The sequence below is a fragment of the Cyrtonyx montezumae genome, unplaced genomic scaffold, assembly GCF_038088225.1.
Source record: "Cyrtonyx montezumae isolate F1298 unplaced genomic scaffold, pur_monq_1.0 scaffold_9, whole genome shotgun sequence".
NCBI classification, from domain to species: domain Eukaryota; kingdom Metazoa; phylum Chordata; class Aves; order Galliformes; family Odontophoridae; genus Cyrtonyx; species Cyrtonyx montezumae.
The window spans coordinates 6,915,570-6,935,262 of record NW_027072100.1 but is presented as its reverse complement, the minus strand read 5'-3'; the positions used below and the strand labels follow the sequence as shown (position 1 = coordinate 6,935,262).

Genomic DNA, 19,693 nt, shown 5'->3' with positions numbered 1-19,693 from the left:
TCTGTTTGTATAAATTTTGTTGTCTTGTGACAGCCAGAAGACATATCTATTTTCTCCAGTTCTTTCTGGTTCTCTGGTTGTGGGTGCCCAGCATTGCTCTTACATTGAAGCAATCCCCACTGGTATATCTGGGGTGCGGGCAGCATCTCTATGTTACTTAGAACTCTGAAGCCATGATACTGCACTTAGAAAGGCCAGCCACAGCTACCAACCAAATTTGCTTTCCAGCTAGATTAGCATTAAAATAATGCCCCAGTTAATGCAGGAAAAGCCTTCTTTCTATCAGGCCAGTGAAGCAGTTCTTAAATGGAGAGAAAACACTGACCAAGGCACTGTTGCATGTGCTGCTCGGTGACAACTCCATGTCCAATGTGGCGTGCCAGGCAGTCTGTGCTGCATGCCAGCTGCTTGGTGTCTCCCCATGCCAGGGAACAGCCCAAGCTCTTCCTTCTCCCAAAGGACAGGATAACTGCTCGAGCTGTGCTGTTCTGCCAGTCACTGACCCCATGGCCACCCTGGCCAGCACTTCCCTTGGTAGGCACCCGTAGTTGCGAAAGGACAAGAAAGATGTGGGGTTCCCCTTAAAAGAAAAACGTAATATTCAACAACAAATAAAAACTGGAAAATGCAAGTTTCCTGTGACTCTCCTAGTAAATGTACATCAAATTGCTTTTGTAGCTGGAAACTGAAATCAACTGTGACCCAGCTTGAGAAAGAGCAGAATATGACAGCTTTCTCCATTGCCTTGCACTTCAGTTATGTTTTAACCTAAGCAATGAGGGGAAACAATGGGGAATCCAGTTCAGCTTGTATATAACAAAGGGCAGAGTGCCATGCCTCTGCCTACAGCCCAGCAGATCCTGCACGTCTTGCACAATCCCTTCATTGGGTTACATTGGGCTGACCCAAGGGGCATGCATCAGCAGATGTTTTCTCCCCATTTAAGCAACTTTCCAACACCCTGGCATTTTGGGGTGATAACAGCAACATTAGCCATATACTAGTGTACTTGGAGTCTTACATTTTTTGTAACTTTGATTTAGTCATTCTTTGTTGAAGTTTATTGACCTCTCCAATTGTTTCCGTAAACAAATTATTAAAAAAAAAAAAAATCAATGTCTTTATATGCATGTAGTAGTATGAAACTGTGATCAATGTGTGACATTCAGAAACTGTACTGTCTTGTAAAATATGTCCAAATGTCTAAGGATTTTAAAGCAATGGTCCCTTACTACAGACTACAGAAATAAATAAAAAGGTATGGATAAACCAAACCATTCATTTGCTCTGTTTCCTGGTCATATTTGCTGGCCAAAAATAAAACCACCGTCAGCTGGCACTGAGCATCTGCTTTAGCTCATTGCAGCTGACAGCAGGTTTAGACATATGTTATTTGCTCACGGATGAAGCCGTGATTCAGGAAAGCAGTGCTGAGCTCAACACCTCCTCCTTTGATGCTGATAGACTTGATGCCCAAACCAGCACGATCCAGCCCTTGCCTGGCACGGACACAGCCCACCCTCACCCCTGTGGCTGTGACTGAGCTCAGGGACCAAGCATCTCCCAGCCTCACTGAACACCTTGACATAGCATCTTACTCTCAAGCATGCAGCTGCAGAGTCAGATGTAGATGAGAGAACAACCAAGGTTTGGACACAAAGAGCTTTGGGTGTGAAAGTGAAGCAAACAGGTTGCTTTGCTGCTGCCTGGGGGCAAAAGCTCGGACTCTCTGATAGAGTCACTGCAGTTTTCTTCTCCATTAGGTTAAGCAGCAGGTTGGTTCGATAATGAAAGTCATCAGAGCAAAGGTAATTTGAACTGCTCAGGAATCTTTTCTTTGATTACATCAAGTTTCTTAAACTAGAATGTTCAGTAAGACTCCTCCAATCTTTAATCTGGCTCCTCCATTTTATGCAGACAGAGTTAACTCAGACACTTATAGCCCTGGGTGATTCTGCAGTACATGCAACCTGGCAGAGTAACGGCACATACCAGTCCAATGGAAAAGATTAAGAAATACACAGCTGCAAGTCTTATTTTATACAGCCACCACTGCTGCAAATGGAGAGCAGGAGGTTAAATGCACAAGAGAGGTACATATAATGCCCTTCAATAGCACGTTTCTTCACTTCCTTGTGTTCATTCTCAGTTCAGTTAGATCTTTTTCAAAACATCTAAATGATTCGCTGAGCGTTCTATAACAAACTGTGACAATGACATCTAATAAGATTAAGGCACTGAGCTTGAAGGGAAGTTTACAAATGAAGAACCAGAAAGTGGAGAAATTCCTACAACATATGTCTTCCTCTTCCACTTTCTGCTAATGATTTTTTGTTGTTTTGCCTGCCAGCCTGAGCATGCAAGCCCCTGAATTATAATCCATTACTGTAATTATACTGTCCAAGGAGGTTTTCTCTATGAATTGATTTACTTTATCAAGTAAATTAAAATAATGCCTATCTCCTCAGGCGTTGTGCTTCATTATTGTGTGCCAAACCTTCAGCTATTAAATATTTTTTTCCTAGTTAAGGTATACTACAGGAATGCCCGTGCTGCTCCCAGCTGTTCTTTGCAGCACTTTCTGCCACATCAGTGCATCAGCAAAAACCTCTCTGCCTCTTCCTTCCAAACTGGATGGATTTTCCTGTGATTTTTATTTATGTTAAACTAGGCAGGCTTTTTGTTCCTCTTCAGGCTATGTACCATTCTATTACAAAATCTGACCTTATATGTTTAATGAAGACTGTTTCCCCGAACACCAGAGCAAGCCTACATCCTCCCCACACCAAGTCAGCCCATCATCCCAAAGGTTAATCAAACAAAGCCATCTGGTGAGGGAGCACACACCCCAGGTTGGGGCACAGAAGCCCCAGGGTCCTTCAGCACCACTAGGGCTCATCCAGCTCTTCCCAACACCCATTAGGGCAGAGGGAGAAGAGCCAGCTGCTGGCAGACCTACAAAGCCCCAAAATCACAGCACTGCGTAGCACTCTATATCATACAACAAATATTAAGGGTACACTATGGAAATACACACTATGGAAAGATCTGATAAGTGCATGCTGAGCATTGGCCACAGGCACTTTTTTATATTACTTTTAATTCTTTCCTTAATAAAGCCAGTGGAGTTCTTCCAGAGTTTAACTTGGCGAGTGGTGCTGGAAGCTGAGCTGCTGAAAATAGCGATGATGCAGCACAGACTTCACTCCTGGAGATGTCACTGCCTTCTACAGGGACGCTCCTGTTCCTGTGTAACATCACACTGTGTCACCCAGACCAAGGAGGATATTTAGGCACTTAAAAATTAATGAACAAAAGGAAAAGTTCAGATTTTGAATATTTTGTTCATTTCAGAAAATACAGTAGCAATTTAAATAATTTACAAGATTTTTTGTAGGCTTATGAAATATGGAGTAGATCTTCCATTCTACCTCCTTCTGCTTTCTTACCTTCCTTCCTACTTTCTGTAAAGAAATTGAGCTCCTAAGAAATGTGACATCATTATTATTCAGCAAGCAAGAGCATTTAGAGGTAAATTTGCCCCAGAGTATCATCTTCAACCAGCCAAGCAGAAGCTGAGACTAATGTGTCGCAGCAATGAAAGTTTGTGGTTTCTGGTTAGGAACACGAGCACTGAACATCAACCTTAGCTTCAGAAAAGAAGAGCAAATTTGTGCAACATTGCATCACGGCATTTAATCCCGATATAATTAAACAAAGAACCCACAACTCCCATCTAAAGTTAAGCTTACAGTTTGCTGTACCCAGTGGCATTCTGCAGTCTTGGCAGATACATGGTTAACAATAATAGAAGCTAAAATGAATTGGTCTATCTGCTGAACTGAAGAAACATAATATAAAATGCTGTTTTCATGCCTTGATGATAATTAGTCTAAAAATGAACTGCACAGTGATTTAGCTTCCAGCATTCTTCCAAATGGTAGAGAGGAGAACACTAGGGGACATTCAGATGAGATTGATCCGGGCACGAGAAAGTGTAAATTTAATTATTTAACAAAAATGAATTCCCATAGATGTTCATGGTCTAGTTTTACTACTCTTTACAGGCAGATTTAATAGCCAGATCATTCAATAAATTGGAGACATTATTTTCTGAAACATGAGAGACTGGCAAAGCCTTAAAAAATGCCTTAAGAAATTAAGTCCCCACAGTACAGGAGTCTGAGGCACAGCTTGTTGAACATCTCCAGTGCTACACAAACGTGCGCTTACCTACAAAATCTTTGGTAAAGCAGAGTGCTCACGTGGCTGTACAGAAACTGCTGCCACTCATTGCAGGGATCCTAGCACAGCCAACACAGCGTGGATCACAGCATGTACATAACTGAGCCATGGGAAAGGTGATGGCACCAAGGCTGTGGCTTTCTCTCACAGGAAGCCAAGCCCAAGAGAGTTTGCCTCTCTCAAGGCTTAGTATGGGAAGATGACCACTTCCCAAGCCTTCCTGGATGACTAACAGTGTTGTGCAATGGTAATGGGGGTCTGCCAAGACGTGCCACTCTTTCTGTGATCAGATCTCTCATTTGCATCATTATGCAAATGTGCAATCTGTTTGTCATTAGGATCCACGTACTGCCCTGGGCAGTCCTGAGACCTGCTCTGTGTTTGGGGTGACACTGCTCTCGGTCTCAGACAAGACATGCACTGCCCTCTCTGCTAATGAGCAGGTCAGGATGTCCCTGAAGCTCTGAAGAGTATAAAGAGACAAGTAAGCAGAAAAGAAAATTACAGGTAAAAAACAAAGACAACAAAATAGAAAGTATATAAGCCCTTTTCTAGTGGTATAAGTCAAAAAATGATTAATTCTCCACAGATAAATTTGCCTGTAAGTTGTCCAACGCAGCATTTCTTATCCAACATCCTCAAAGTGCTAGTGTTCACCAGTTACGCCAGGAGAGGCAAAGGAATTTTAGGCTGATATGCTATTGCAACTATGTCCAAACTCTTAAATACATCTCATGGCAAATAACTTAACCACAGCTCTAACTATCTCCTTTTTTTTTTCAGGATTAGTCATCAAAAACCATGAGGCTATTTGTTGGAAGGCAGTTATGAAGAGCTGAGTAATCATATACAAAAGATTAGACCGCTTTCCAAAGATCTAATTGACCAGAAGAATCTGTGGTTTTCTCTGTTCTCTTGTTTTTCACATCAGCACTACTGGCTTCCACTAAAATTTTCTAGCAAACAAGTATTTTTGAGGCATTTCTGTTGGAGTAGAAAGCCAACATGGAAAAAAGCAGACCCTCAGCTGTTCCACTGGGAATCCAGAAAAAAGGAACAGTTGATTTCCTATTAATATAAATGAGCTTGTTACTGGTACTGACTTCAGTTTGAGTTCAGCAGTTCAGAGCCTCTATTCCAGAATATATAGAATTTATGTAACAAAAAATTAAGAGAAAGTGAAGGAAGGACATTGCAAGTGTCTGTTTCCCACCCTGGTGCTAGGGTCAATGAACAGAAGGTGAGACAGTAGGCCACACTGACCGAACAGATCCAGAGCTGTAAGAAGATTTTTCAGACATACTGAGGCACTTAAAGAGGATTTCCAAGTCAGCAAGTATCCCATACTGTGTTGCAGTTTTTTTAATATATGCCTACATTATGAGTAATCTGTGCAATAGATACACTCAGTTCCAGAATAAACTTGCAGAACAGCATTTCTTGGACTTTACATAAGGTAAAAAAGCTTTAAACATGGGCAGTCATTTCCACCTCTGCTATTATGAGCATCAAGGATGACTTGATGGCCTTAGCACAATGGTGAAGCCTGAGCCCTGGTCCTATATTTAACTCTGATCCTTTGTTCCTGAACACTCTTCAGTAGGGAGGAAACACAAATCTATTTCATTCAGAGTATTATGAGGAGTTATTTATTAGCGTTAGTTATTGATCTGAGAAGGAAAAATATTTAATGTATTCAGCAAGCTAATTCAGTGCAATAGCAGGAAGGAATAGTTTCATGGGGAAAAAAAAAAGATCACAGTAAAAAAGAACAAACAAAAATACAAGATTTTCACCATATCTCTTGCTATTCAATAATTATTTTTATGACTTGATCTCCTATCCCTTGGAGAGGGTATTTTTCTGGAGGCAGGGTGCTGCCATCAGGCTCCATCATAACACATGAGCAAGGCAAGAACTGCACAGAAAAACACAGGCTGCATGTTTTCTGGAATTCCAAGTTTGGATTTTGCAATTTAGGTAACACTGCTCATTGGCCACAACCCACATCAGGGCTGGGAGTGACAGCATGCCTGGTCCCTGTGAACTGCAAGGAGTTACAAATGGCACAGATGAAGTATTTTGCAGAAACTGAAGCCCAGAGGTACTCACAGCCCTCCTTCAGCTCGTGTTAATGCTTCCAGATGCTTGAAATTAACTGCTGGGTGGCTAAAACAGGGCTGCAAGCAACTGCAGAGACAAAGGATGTCTATGGCAGAAGGGGATGATGGTATCCCATCCCCAGTGTGGGACCACAGGCTTCTACTTCCGTAGCTGCTGTCTCAAATATTAAGTATCCTTCTGGAGGAAAGAAAGGAATAATGATTCTACATTCTGGATTTAAAGTCTATCATCTCTCATATTGCGTTGCCCACATTCTCTCTCCTTGCAGAGAAGAATCTCTCAAAAGCTTCACAAATGTGGTTTTTGGTTTGTGTTTTTTTTTCAGTATCAACCTCTGCTTTAAACAAAATCCTCACCACTATGGGTGAAAAAGCTGGGTGCCGCTCTTTTCCTGGCTGTTACTCAAGGTATAAGATCCATATTCCTACCACAAACCATGCTGGGACTTCTAATTGGGTTTTCCTCCCACTGTAACTCCCTCTACCATCTGTTTTCCTTTTTCTCTTGGATGACACATCCCTCCAGCACCAAGCACTGCCATCGAGATGCCAACCAAACCCATGAGCACCAGCCCTACAGCCCCATCTCCTTCCCTGTGCCCCAGAAAACCACCAGCCCAGCTCCAGCTGTGAGGTGGGATTTCGGGCCACCACATTCCCACCTGCAGATGAGATCCAGTGCCTTGAGGTGCTCCAGTCCATGGTCCTGGCTGGGTTTTAGCACCAGCTTGGTAGTGGAGTTTAACTGAAAAAAGGCAGGAACTCCAGTGCAAGAAGTTGAAAGCAATACTTCTAGTATTCCCAGCTGGGCCAGAGTCCCACTCTGGGTTTTCTAATAGCAGTAGAGCTGTTTAACCTATGACACAACTGATCTTGAAGACATCGTTGTGCTTGCAGCAACCATGAACTCACTGCTTTTCCAGTGCTAATGAAGGGCTTAGGAGCCTCTCTGCTGAAATAATTGGTTGCCCCAGGCTTCAGTAGGATCTGGCCACTGCTTTCCACTGCTGCATCTAAACTGTCAACAACGTGGCTGCTGCTTCTGGCCTCCTTCCAGACCCCCAGACATGTTGGAGTTGAGCTACTGCAAATGAAAATACATTCGAATTTTAAATCTGCGCATAAATGAAGCTTGCTCATTGGGATTCTTGAAGTTAATGTTGCCTGCAGCTATTCCTAGTGTTTTCAGAAATAATTCATTAGCTGCAAAAATCTTCCTTCGTGTCTCTGGAGATTAGAAAAAAAAATTAGCTTTTTTACTTTTCTTGTTAGTTCCTTCATTTTAGTCACTGCCTTCTTCAGCACAACATCACCGCCCCTTTTTCAGGCTGCAAAGTCATGACATGATGTCTTAAAGACTGAGCCCATGAAGACACACTGCAGATGAGCTCTGGACAGGTACCACCAGATGGTACCTTCCACCAGTTCCCATAGTAATACTTTACTCATAAGCAGGCTTTTCTGAGCAGCATTTCTAGAAATGTCAGTCCCTCCCTAGCAGAGGAGCAGCGGATGCATTGCAAGGGTGGCCTCCCTATGCCAGCAGCCCTTCCCGCATCTCAGATGGGGTTGGATCTCCCACTGCATTCTGCTACAGCCACAGCAGACCCCTGGATACACAGCCCAACATGAAGCCACAGGGGATCAGCATAAACCTTTTTATGCATTAACTCTAATGTCTCAGTTCTTCATGAGGTAAGACCAAGATATTTTTTTTTTCTCTGCACTTCAGCTTCTCTGCTTCTGATTGCAGAAAAGAATCACAGAATTGTATCACAGAATCACAGAACGGCTTTGGTTAGAGAGGACCTTAAAGATCACCCAGTTCCAACCACCAAGGGCTGCTTGTTCTCCACCAGATCAAGGCCCAGGATCCCAGACAACTTGGTCTTGAATGTCCCCAGAGAGGGTACCCACAGCCTCTCTGGGCAGTCTATGCCAGTGCCTCACCATCTTCTGAGTAAAAAAATATGTGAAAACATGAGAATAAGCATGTAAATAGAAAGAGACATTTTTTTTCTTTTGAAAGAAAATATACCAAGAATTGAAGTCAAGACCAACTTGTTGTTCCACCAAAAACATTTTGTACAACCTGAGGAACATGAAACTACTGTTCTCATAGATTCATGGCGCTTTTTTAGGTCTTTCTGAAAGCCTCAAAGAGCACCAAAGAGCAGTGACCATGGGCTATCAGCAGCTGCCCAGCCTGCTTGCAGCAAGCCCTGATGAACCACCCACCCTTCCTGCTTAGAAGGAGCACTTCTGGCTGAAATCATCACTTCTAGCAAGAGAGAGAAGAGACTGTGCTGAGACCACAAAGAGTGCGTACTTTCACCCAGCTACCTCCCTCATGCGTATCTCAGCTTTGCTCACAAATTTACAGAGCATCCTTTATCCTGGGACATGGAGCTGCTTTAATATCTAGGAAAAGCAAGACAAAGACATGAGTAATTTTAGCTCACTGTACTGGAGAACATGTGGTTGAGCCACTCATCTCCAGCAAAAATAACACAATTGATGCCATCTGCAGATGCAGCACATGCACTCTCCTGATCTCAGCGCAAAATGGCATCAGGGCCAGGAGCACAGAGCCAGGAAAGAGCCCCTCCTGTTGGTGGGTGCCCACCCATGGGTGCCCATGTCCCACCATGATCCCCTCTCCTCACCCAGCTCCATGCTGCCCTGTGCTCCCAGCGCTCCCCATGGACTCAAGGCTGTGCCAGGTAGCATCAGAGAGGGAGCTCATTTTTTCTCCTTAGCCATTTGACACTTCAATTAGATTGAGTTCAATTGCTGGGACATTACCACCTGCGCTAATGGCCAAAATTGCTTTCAAAGATAGACTGCGGTGTTTTGAATTTGGAGAAAGATTGCTGTCCCTTCAAATTACATTTTCTGCCCATAATGAGACAATTATAAGCATTTCAATAGCTCCAGGTCATCAGCCTTCCACTGCAGGAAAGCGCAGTAGGAAAAGACTGTCCCACCTCCCCCTTCTCCTTCCCCTCCCACTCATTAATTTCTTCAAGCAATTCTCTGGCAGAGATCCTAGCAGCACTTGAATAGCCCAATGCTTCCTCATGTATCCACTGGACTACTCCAGCCATTGTACTTGAGGACCAAATTCCATCCCATCACCTTCAGAGGGCAACAAGTGTGCCAAGAACAACAGCATCCCACCTGCTCACTCCACTTTTTCATGTAAATGATATATATTTACCAATTAGGTTTTGAAATCAAAGATTCCATTCATATGTATAGAGCAAGAGAAGGAGAAATACTCTCAGAAGCAAAACATTGCAGGAACACGGATGTTGCCATGCTGCTCCTGCACCGGGCCTCATGTCCTTCCCACGTGTCCCCATGGTCTTCTCACAAAGGTCAGTAGCTTCAGAGCTAGAAATTTCACTGAAAAAGAACTGGTAACTGAGGTAGGTGTTCATGGTACCTGAGCACTGGTGGGTGGGTTCCTGTCAGCTAGAAATGCTCAGCTCTTGAAACCTGGGCTCCTGAATCTTAAGCAGTGCCAAATGTTATTATTGGCTGTGCAAGGCAATCTTACAATAAGTACTGTGATAACACACCAATACACATCTCTGGTCAAGAATGAAAGTTTATTTATGGCAACATAAAAATACTGCCATTAATCTAAGGTTCTGGTACCCTACATGCCAGAACTCCGGACTGCAGCTGTAGTTAGCTTAGCAAATTTCAAAGCCTTCCCAAACACTGGATGTCATTAAATGATAGAACTGTGCAGTGTCAGAAGGCACTGCATCTGACCAATGAAAGTACTCCCAGTTCCCATGGGTCTGCCTCAAAGCTCCCAGTTACTCAAGCCCAGCTGAGGACACGGGGATGTACATGTTTTCCATTTGTATTCACAAAACCTTTGCAGAAAGATGGAGAGAGTCTGGGGAAAAAAGAGCTGGGACTCCTGAAACAAAGCATTTCCACCCACCTGACATAGTTTGGCTCCAGGAGCTTCCAATCAAGATTGTTTCCCTTACATTTATCTTTTTTGCACAGTTCCTAGAAAATAAATATGAAAAGAATTGCTAGGGTTCAGAGCTTCACAGCTACAGCTCTGACATAATGACAGAAATGGCATTTTAAAGAGTTTCCATCAAAAAGAGCAAGTGGGGGGGGCCAGGCAGTTCAGCAAAACTTTTAACAACACCCTGTCCTTAGGGAAGCCTCGCTCAGAGCCAGCTAGGTAGAGGACTTCCCATTTACCCAGTTAAGCATGAATCACTGTTGTTTGATTAAAGATGATCTTTGCGATGCTTTTCTGCCTCAACTGTGCTGTTTTGACATGCTAGTTCAAGATCTGTCACATTAATTATAAGAACGAGCTCTGATGCAGCACACCAGCACTAGCAGCAACAACAACACAAAAGTTACAGATCTCCAACTCATAAAAAGAGAGCTTTAATGAAATTAGTGGAGATGACTGGAGGAGATGGCACACTGCATAGGCAGGATGAAATGAGCTTTGCTGCTTGCATCCAGAACAGCTTGCTGAGGGTCTCTGAGGCCTCTATAAAGGTGACAAAGTTTGGAACCCACCTCTGACACTGAAGCAATGAAGAGGGGAGGAGAAAAATCTGCAGCCTCAGAGGCGTGCAAGAGCCAGGAGCTTTACTGGGGCTCAGGGTGCAGATCTCAGCCCCGATACAGCTGGGGACACTGTGTGACATCGAAGTACAAAGGCAGATATCAAATTATTGATACCCTGAGCTAAGGCTAATACCAATTACAAAGATTTACTGCTCAAAATCCTGGGAGCAGGAGTTGTTCTTTTCAATAAAAATTACAAGAAAAACTTTAAATCTCCATTTAAACTTCAAATTATTCATCCTCTGTGTTTTGTTGGGTTTTTTCCAGACACTAAAGCTACAAAATTTGTGTAATATTTTCAAGTCGACTCCAGTTTATGCAGTCAGGTTGAAAAAAAACAAACAAAAGCCATCAAGCAGCAAACAACAACAACAACAACAACAACAAACAAACAAAAAAAAAACACAAGAGCCTTGGTTTTGAGAATTGCACTTAGCAGGAAATGAAAAACATTCATTCTCACCAACTGTTCTCACTTAGAAAGTGTCCTCAACTGCTTCTAACCAATCCTACTTCCTAAAAAAGAAGTGAGAAGTAGAAATACTTTTTTTCCCCCAAAACCTTGGGTTTTCACAGACCACCTTTCTCTAGGACCATGACTTGTTTTACTGTCACGTGGCTCCTGTGACTTGTGGGCACCCAACCAAAACAGCTGCCCTGGGACTCTGCACCTGAGCCATCATCTTAGTGAATGAATGGAAGACAAGAACAACAGGGACAGCAGAGCCAGCAGTGGGTTTGTGATGACAGGGACAGGAGGTAGAAACACAAATGATAGGGCTTTCAAACCCTTTGCAGCTTTGGGATAGATCCCAAAGCAATTTATAATCCAGACATCATATTCTCCCAATTCTATTTACTAAAGCAACAAGAAATTGTGTTTCCCATGGCACCCTGGGCATGTTATTATACTATGTAATTTCCTTCTGCAAAAAACCAATTAACTGTACATGTCTGTACCCATTCTGCCAACTATATCATTTTATAATTTTAGAACAGTGCAAACTGCTGGGAAGTTATCAGTAAGAACTGCTCTGCAATAATTAATAGATGCAAAGATTAAAAAAAGGAGCAAGATAGGCAAACAGATTAACACAGTCAATTAAAATGTAGCTATCTCCAGGCCCAGGATCTTGTTAAAAGGAATTTGCTTATTAACCTTTCCCCATCTCACCCCCTGTGACAGAGGGCAAGATGGAGGCTGAACATGAGAGCTGCTTTGGATTTCCATTCCCTTGCTCCTAAGGGACTGAGACCCAAGTACAAGCAGCCATGACTGTAGTTTGGGAATCTCAAATCACCTCTGACTCCTTATCCATTCACCTCTGATCAACAGGTGATAAAGTCACGTTGACAAAAACACAGAAATTTCTTAGTGGATGTGGCTACTTTATGTCCTTCCCTTGTGAATCAATCCAGGGTGGACAGCACTGACCGTGGTGCTGCTGCCTCTACATCTAAGAGTGCTGACCTTTGGAATTCCAGCCTATGGCCACCTACAGCCCCTGGGAGAGCACTGACTTCCACTGGATCCCTGTCTGCTCAGTGTGGAGATGTCCAAAACACTGAAGACATGTTCAGCTTTAACTTGCCACAAAGCCTTTGGGCATATTTGGAAAAGGCACACTTGCTCAATTGCTCCAACCAATTTTGATTCTTTTGAGTCTAGTGGGATTTGGTCTAACATAGGAATACAGAGCAGAACACAGATCATGAAATAAGAAACTGCTCCATTCTAAAAACATCTGCAATTCGCAAGGAATATGAATGTCTACTTGTACAAATTTCAGATAAGACTTTTTCCTCTTCAATTTCAAGTGAAGAAGTGCTTCTCCTAACCATCTCCCCTCAGGCTTCTCTCAGAGACCTGCAGTGATTTTCCCATTACTTACCAAGACAAGCCTGAAGTGACAGCTTATCCATCAAATCCTGAAGACAGCAAATGAGAAGACAGCCCAAGAGACAGACAGATGAGGGGCTCCTCCTGCATCGTGCCGTGAGCTATGACTGTTTTGCCTTCCAGCACCATGGAAGCTGCTGAGCATGTGCATCGCCTTTCAGTTTGGCCCAAGGCTGCGCCTTTGGGAAGGGTTGAAAGATTTGGGTGGTTTTAAGGAAATCTGAACCCATCACACATCCTTGCAGGTAAGTGAGGTTACTTTCCAAATGGAAGACAGAGAGAACAGCTTTTGCATATCCATGAGGTTGAAGGAGAGCTCTGATTATGCTGTATATATTCACTTCCTACCAAAAGTACCCAAGAATTAATAAATCAATTGCAGTCATACAGAGCACATAAAAAACTGCAGGATCAGAATCCTGGAAAATGCATTTACTTAATTGCATGGCCTCTACATTTCCAAATGAAGGACTTCAGCACACTCATCAAACTATCCTTATGGAGATGTGCCTCCACAAAGCAAACATATCTGCCACTGCATTTGCACAATTACAGCTGTTTAATAAGCCATTCCAATATGTAAATGTAGCAACCATTCCTGTATTGATGTTTTGGAAGCCATTTCTGGCTGTTTGAACTGCCAAGCGGAAGTTCATTTGGAGAAACATGAGATTACATTGCACCTCTTGTGAATCCTATTAGCAGAGCAGTGCCTCCACCTGCTCCTGCCCTTTCTGCAGCCTGCCCATCTCAGCTGCAGCCCTCCACCCAGCCCTTCTTCCTCCCTGCCCACCAGCACAGCACACTGCACACCTCGTGCTGGGAGCACTGCGCTCCGGTGCTGCTCAGGGCTCACGTGGTCATCAGGAGATGAGGAACCAGAACCATGATTCTCCCCCTGGTGTGCTCCCTGCTCCTCTGAGGATGCAGGTGACATGTGGGTCTGTGACTGTGCTGCTTTTCCAGCTCAGGGCAGCCGCAATGCACCGTGATCTGTCAGCGTGCCATCAGTTCTACATTACGAACATCAATTACTGACTCCGGCTAAGGTAAGCACTCCCCTTTCTCTGACACCCACACCTCTACACATTTTATTGTACTTTGTTTTTTTAATTGTTAATTCTGTTTCCAGGAAACCTCTGCAATCCACCATTACTATTGCAATTCTGACTGTAAAAAACAACAAAAAATCTGAATGGAGCTGAATGAATTCTCAAACCCAAAGTTCCCATCTGCCATCAGTCTGTGTTATGACACAGAAATTAAGCCACACAGCTGACACACTGAAGAATTATCCACACGTAGCCTGTGAGCCTGCATCCAAGGTTTGGTTGTGATTTTAAGGCCATTATCCATGAGGAACGGTATCAAACTATTTGAAGAAGAAAATTCCCACCCAGGATTGCCAGCTGTCTTCATACTGCTGTGCCTAAACGAACACAGTCAATGCCCACAGAAGGCAGCTGAGAGGGAGAAGTGGGAGAGTCAGCTCTCAGGCACACAATTGTGCCTGAGGATCCTTTGTGAAACCACTTACTCACGTATCCTCTGGATTTAAATGGAGCCCTAAGCCACTCTCCTTGTTACAACGTTTCAGAGATCTGCTTCTACACTGCATCCACCTGCTAGAGATATAACAGAAAGAGAAAACAATAGCAAAACATAACAGTGTCCTCTTGTCTTATCAAAGAAACACAGAATTTTCCAGCCAGTACCCAAACAACCAGCAAACGGGTTCCTGGAAATGCTCTGCCCCATCAGAGCACCTGTCCCCACACCTGGGATGCAGAAATGGTCACAGGCTCTGGTTTGGAGGAGCCCATAAGAGATACAGACACATCTGTGCTCAGCAGGAAGGTATTCAGCTGCACTCTGTGCTCTCTAGTGCTCTTAAGGCTCAGAGAACATCCCTGGCCTGCAGATGAGAAGAAATTCACAGGGTTAGATGAGAATCTGCTCCCACTGCCAGCAGGATGGGCTGAGCCATTTCTCAGAAATCTTCTGCCCCACCTGCAAAGGGCTAATGAGGGAAGCATGGCACAAGGAATAACCCAGGAGCTGATTCATCAGCCCAATGATTCAATGTGAGAGCAGTGGAAGGTTAAAGTCCATAAGCTCTGGCATCTCCTTACAGCATCCTTCTAGTAACCCAGAAGCACACAGCTATTGGTACAGAAAGGCTGTAGCAAACCTTAAGTAGAACAAGAACAGAGCACATGAAGTAGTAGCAGCAAAACACCAATGTGCAGAAACAGAGCCTTGCTGAACTCTGCACAGATCTCAGCACAGAGTCAGCTCTGCAGCCTGAGGATAAGGGAATGCGAAAAGGGAAACTGTGCCCTATTTCCAGCATGAGCCAGTTGTGGAATTCATTACTTCAGGCAGTGTGGGGTCAGATACTGTGCCTGAACTCATGAAAAAACAACAACATTGTGATGTTTGTCAGCAGATGTGCACAAATATCTCTATTCAGTACCTCTCCAAGATGTTTACAAGATGCAACAAAGCACACCCCACTCTGTATGCATGTCCAGGTCCCATAATGTTATGGTGACTTGAGGACATGCCCCACAGGACATGAGAACTGCAGCACCATGAGCAGAAGCCTGGTGGCCCTACAGATCCACGTGGATATTCAAAGACAGTGACTCACAGCACGTATGGAACAGCCTTAGAAGTGAACACACTGCACCCAACTTGAAATGGGAAAAACAGCATTTAAAACAAAGAAACAAAACAAACAAAAAGAAACAATCACCTCTTGCTAATTTTTCTTCTTGTGCTTTGAGGCTGCAGTAGGCATTTACAGAACAGAATAATTTTACTGGTTCAGAATCCCCTCTCCTTTCTCACCTCTACTCCTACACTTGCAGTATCAACACCATCACCAAGCAACCAATGTTGTGGCTGGAGAGGACTTGAGGAAAACTTCCTCTAAAATAATATAAATAAATAAATAAACTGATAGAAGAAGAGTCAGTGATCTTTGTATTTAAGCACACAAAATATTCAGAATGAAGGACGAAAACATGCTTTGTAAAGCTAAAGATAACAGAACTGCCTTATTTATGCTAACTCCTACCAATAAAGCACAATGTACTCAACTCCTCTAGGCAAGAAAAAACAGCTTTGTCTTTAGACCAAAAAGAATATTTAAGAAAATTAAGGAGTTTACTCTTTTTCTTTACCTCAGACTACTGAGATTTCTGGGCACATTATACATGTATATTTTTCCAAATGCATACAGGTTTTTTCCTTAAAAAAAAAAAAAAAAGCAAGCAGATTCTCATACATTAAGATAAATACAGAAGCTGGGCCCCACACAAAAGTGTTTGAATCAGAAATTGAACACTACAGGATCAGGATGAAATATAGCAGAATTCTCTGAGGTTGCCCTTGTGTCTCCATCCCAAGTCAATGAGAGATCTGTCTGCAGCTGAGCAAAATCACATGGCCTCTTCATTAGTCCTCTTAAACGGTTTGTAAGATGTCCTGGACCTTTGCTGTTTTTTTTCATCATTAAAAATTGCTATTTCTCAGCTAGAGAACAGAGGGAAACCTAGTACTGCTAGTAGAGCTTAATTTTCCTTTTACATACAGCCAGCTCTGGAGCTTTATTTGCTCTTCATTTCATCCTAAGGCAGTTGACCCCTGGGAGGTGAGCTGCACGTGCCCAACTGGCAGTGCTGATCAGCGCTGTCCATCAGGATGATTTATGAGATGAGGACTAAGCAAGCTCCTGGCTTCATGCACTTGCCGTGGGAGATGTTCTCCTGTTGATATCCAATGGTGAAAGGTTTTTGGCGTTGTCATGGGAACAGCTGTCATCCTCAGTGCACAGCCTCTTCTCAACGTGAGGCAGCCTTTCTTGTTTATTGTACAAAGCCATTTTTCAAGAGTGTTTTGCCTTGGGTTTTCAATAATCTTATCTTTCCCAAAACCCAGGCTATAGAGATTGTAATGATGGACAGTGATAAAGTCTCTAGAGGGAAACAGGCAGGGCCAGTATTTATCTACACCACGAGCTAATTTTGACTTTTAGGAAAAGTCATTTGAAAGCTTTGTTATCCTCTCCTACTTAAAAGGCTCACTCTTGCTCTTTCTCACACATGCTTGCATCTTTCTTAACTCCCCCCGGGATTCAGTAGTTTGAAGTTACTCAAGATGAGAAGCTGAAGCCACTTTGGGGGTTAGCCTCTTTTCCCAGATAACCTGGGACAGGACAAGATGAGCTTTATAAGATGAGCTGATACATTTGCACTGTCTCCTTTCATCAAGTGATGTAGCCTATGTAGAAATGCAACCACTACAATGCTCCTGCATTTCTAGGCTACAGTGATGGAAGCAGAAAACTGGAAGTTCAACCATGCCACCACCAATGGCTCTCGATATATTTTCATGTTATAAGCTCAAGGATGAAGCACTAACATGAAGACACATCAAAAAACAAGTCACTGAACAGCAGACTACCCTACACTTACTAGTGTAGTATCACAAGCAGGACCCCAGAAGAAACCCACTATTGATGGGCAGGAACAGCTCTCAGATATATCAGACCTAGCCACATATGAACTTAGCTGTCACAGCAGATCTTTGATTTAAGAATGGAATTGGGGGGAGTAATTTGTCAAGTCAAAATGACTTTTTTTCCTCCAATATTCTCCAAGAAACAGAAACTTGAAAATAACGAGGCTGGGGAAAGCGTAGTGGAAATGCTGTCACAGCTTGAACCAGTGATGGAGCACCTAGGGGGAAGGAAGAGCCAACCCAGGGGAGCTCAGGTGCACACAATGCATCTGAATGACTGGAAGGTGTGGAGCCAGAATGTACCCCTTTCCAGACCTCATTTAAGGACTGGAAGTGGAGGTGAGGGTGTCTTTCTGGAGACCTGTGCATACCTGAGGCCTTCCAAAGGTGACCAGCTCTTCTCCTTGATTTCTGCTTCCATGGCTGCAGCATCTGGGCTCATCTTCACTTGCTGCAGCCAAAGACTTTGCCAGAACATTATTTCTGAGCAGTATGTCCCCAAACATCTCAGCTCTCTGTATCCAGCTCCACTGCCTTATGGGTCTTAATTCTGCAAACTTTCTACACATTGAGTAGAACAGATGAAAGCATTATGAAAGAACCTCTCTTAAAATTTATTTATTCACAAGACCTTGAAGCATGAGGAGAGTTCTTCCCACAAAGGTTGGGGTCAGGGAGGGTGTGTCACAACACTCACTCAGGACAGGTGCCAATCAGCAGTTCCTAGAATACTCACAACAAAATGTATTAATGCCAGGACTAAACATGTGACAACTACTATAGCAATTTAACAAAGGTCTTACACACAAAAATAGTATAGTATTGCTCAAGTATTCAATAAATGAAAGGGATTGCAATTAAAGTGCTTTAAGGTACTAAATCACTTCACTGATTATAACAAAAGCTTCTACCACTTGGCAATATCATGTATTAGTTCCCAATACAGCCTTTTGCTACCTGATTCTGATACTGTAGGAAAGGGTAGCCCGGTGAATGTTACATTTGGAAGACTAAGTTTCTGAGCCTCACTAAGGAGAGACTGCGTCTTTTATAGATTCTGTACTCAGTTCTTAGAGCATCTGGAAAGAGAAAGGATTCAGGTTGTTAAAATTTGAGTTGATTTTGAAAGCAAAACATGTTTCCAACAGCAGGTTCATTCTGATGCTGATATGAGCAGCTCCCTCTTCAGGTTCTTGGGGCCCAGCATGGGGCATCTGCAGGACAAAGAAAACCTTACAGTGACTAAATGCTGCTGTGATTACATACCTACACCAAGAAACTGACTTCCAGCTTGATAGAAATTCCTCACTGGCAAAACTAGAATGCTGCACTCCAGCCACTTACACACAAACCATTCCTCAGCACATTGCATCACTCTGGTCACAAGCCAGAGTTTTCCAGAGCAGGCCACAAAGGTAGATTATGCCAGACAGTGAAGAAAAGTCTTTTTTTTTTTTTTTTTTTTCCAATCCTGTTACTCTGGGATGAGATCACCCCACTGTGAGTCATTAATTCACAGAGACAGCTTGTAGCACACAGTAAAAAGCAGAGCCTTGCTCTAAAATCCCTAGTGTGCTGACCAGGAGGAGTCAAGCGCTGCTAGGCTTTGTAGTGCCGTGCTACACGTACACCTATCCAAATCAAGAACTTCTCCTCAGCCCTTTAATGTTTTTACAAAATATCCTCATCGCAGACACAAGATGGAATCTAAACAGGTCATAATTTTGTTTAAGCAGATCCAGAACTATGGGCATGTTGCAAGAAATATATTCACTTTGCATACTGGTAGATCACAATGCATTACTTTGTTCTGTAAATCCCCGCTAGTTCTGGAACTGGACAACAGCAACTTTGGGGGTTAGCCTCTTTTCCCAGATAACCTGGGACAGGACAAGACAGGACAATGGCCTTAAGCTGCACCAGGGAAGGTTTACATTGGATATTAAGAAAAAATTGTTCTCAGAAAGAGTGGCAAGGTATTGGAATGTGGTGGAGTCACTGTCCCTGGGGGTTTTCAAGAAGGCAGATGTCCCACTGAGTGACATGGTTTAGAGCAGTCACAGGCATGGGCTGATGGCTGGATTAGATGATCTTAGTGGTTTTTCCTACCTTAATGATTCTAGGAACTTACCTGCTGGAGTACAGGAGCTGATAGTAAGACTGGCTGGAACAAATCAGGCAGGCTCAGGCACTACAGAGGTTAAGCAAACCTCGCACTGGGAGAACATCTCCAGTCTCTCTTATTTCCATTTACAGAAAAGCATGAATGTAAATCAGC

The 19,693-nt window shown here is 43.3% G+C and overlaps 1 protein-coding gene across 1 annotated transcript in view; it reads right to left on the bottom strand.

Annotated features, from left to right (window-relative positions):
* LOC136060121 (somatomedin-B and thrombospondin type-1 domain-containing protein-like) overlaps positions 1-19,693 on the bottom strand; it is a 116,161-nt gene that overhangs the window by 85,833 nt on the left and 10,635 nt on the right.